Below are 2,270 nucleotides of genomic sequence, written 5' to 3'. Positions count from 1 at the left end.
CGTGCCTTTTATTCCAGCTGAGCCGTTACATACTGAAGTCGGATTCAGTTTGAGCGAAATGTAAATTATTATTGAGCACACACAGTCACGTGACTCTGGTAACCGACATAAGAAAATGGACGACCATGGTCATCAATCAAAGGCCACAAAACCCTGCGAGAGTCCTTGGTACTGACTAGCTTGCTGGGATGGAACCCTCCTGTCGTCTGACCACCTGGCAGACATGGGGTGTGGACGTAGCAGCTGTGGTGTGGCAAAGGTAAGGGGGAGGGGGCCTGGCCTGATGGAGAGCCCTGGACGAACACTGAGGAAAGAGCAAAATCCCCATTAAACCTTTACTACGCGTGGGAACTGCGAACACCTGGCGTACACTGTTATTGTAGAAAAAAAAGTCAACAAATTCTTAAACATTCTCAAAAAGTAATGCTTCCAGAAACAAACTAATAAATCACAATAGTGAATGTAATATTATCATGTATGTATTTATTTTTTCAGTCAATCTGAAAAAGTGCTATATACAGTACGTCATTCACAGTATGGGCTGGGATGCATGCTTTGCTCAAGAGCCCATTGGCATACCCAGGAGGTGAATGGCATCTCTCCGGCTACCAGCCCACTCATACTTCGTCGTCTGTACAGGGACTTGACCAGCAACCCTCCGTTCCCAACCCAACACCTCAGGAAATGAGCTATAACCACCCATAACTTGTATTATCCATTTTTAATGCCGTTTTTGTGTACGACTTCTTCACTAAATTTTCACATTTGAGTAAAGACGTTTACCTTGAATATAATTAGTAGCGCTAACTTCTTTGTATTTCTGACTCAAATGGTTAGACTGTTACCTTTTAAAAATCCTTGTCAAATAAAATCGGGAGTAGTTTCACCATTCACATAAAAGCTAGTCCAATCTTACACTGTCTAACTGGGGCTAGATCTGAATCACTCCCTGGGCCGTTTCCATAAAATTATGAATAGTGGTTATCTTGGTCAAAGGATTTTTGTGGTTTTGATTTTTTTTTCCCTACTTATCTAGACCTGGAAATGAACTAAAAATCAAACCCCGTATATACGTAAATCCACAATGTGTATAGTGTGAACTGACCTGTGTAGTTGGAGGCCTGGCGTCTCCTGTCAAGCTGCAGTATCCACTGCTTCTCCAATCTCTTTTCCTCCTTCTCAGCCATCTTCAGAGCAAACTCCACCTCAACTGCCGCTGCTCATCCCAGGGAAAAAGTCTTTACCTTGTTAGATGTTCTTGCATGTCACCTGATGGGAACACAGGCATCATGGGTTTAGTTTCCATTATCTTTACTGCGACTATATGCCACTGTTCATCGTACCCCCCAACCTGCACACCGTCAACTCTCTCTGTAAAGTCTCAGATCACGATCAGATTTTAGTGTCACACAAAGGTTTGGTGCAGCCTCAAAGAGCTTTTTATGCTTCGGGGCAAACATACATTTCCAAAACTTTCCCTCTTTTTTTGTGACTCTGTGTCTCCAACAGTATAGTAGATGCGGCAGATGATGGAAGTAAAAACATAACGTCAACCTGCTCTTTGTTGCGCAGTGCATCATACATCTAATGCATTTCAACCAGTATCCCTGCCTAAGTGGGGCTATATTTGATACACTACCAATTTTGCAGGTTTTCTAACTTACAAAGCATGTAGATGGTCTCGTAATAAAGGTCTAAAACAAAAATCCAGAAATTCACATTTAATAATTTTAAAATAATTAATTTGCCTGTTATTCATGACAGTAAGTATTTGTCACCTACAACCCAGGTTAGAATACAAGCGTTCACAGAGGGTTTTTTTCTTTGAGACACCCTCCTGTCTCCACTCATTACATGTACTAATGCACCTGTTTGAACGTTGTTACCTGTGATAAACAAGACACCTGGCCACACACTCAATCAAAAGAATCCAACCCACTACCACAAGGCCAGACTCAGAGACTGTAAGGACATCAGGGATTGGACTTTGGAATATTGTAGACCTGCACAAGGCTGGGAAGTGACTGACCTGGAAGAGCTGACAGCGTGCTTCTGGGTCTAACGTTAGCGGTCCGCTGATCCACTGCTGCTGGATTAATCAGTGAATATTTTAATTAAAGGACTATGCCAAATAGTTCATAGTAGGAGTGTCACAAATTTAAATTGAACATCAAGTAAAGAAGATCTGCGATTGTCCCAGTAATTTTTTTCTCTTCTGAAAGAAAAACTGACGTAGCTTAGTGGTAGCCTGCTGCTGCACTTTTGGGATC

At 42.1% G+C, this 2,270-nt stretch overlaps 1 long non-coding RNA gene across 1 annotated transcript in view; it reads left to right on the top strand.

Moving 5' to 3' along the window:
• The window catches only part of LOC116686478 (uncharacterized), a 4,137-nt gene that overhangs the window by 1,158 nt on the left and 709 nt on the right, over nucleotides 1-2,270 (top strand). The window lies entirely within an intron of this gene.

Source organism: Etheostoma spectabile, unplaced genomic scaffold, assembly GCF_008692095.1.
Source record: "Etheostoma spectabile isolate EspeVRDwgs_2016 unplaced genomic scaffold, UIUC_Espe_1.0 scaffold379, whole genome shotgun sequence".
Taxonomy (NCBI): Eukaryota; Metazoa; Chordata; class Actinopteri; order Perciformes; family Percidae; genus Etheostoma; species Etheostoma spectabile.
The sequence above is the reverse complement of the archived record's forward strand: the minus strand, read 5'-3'. Positions and strand labels throughout refer to the sequence as shown.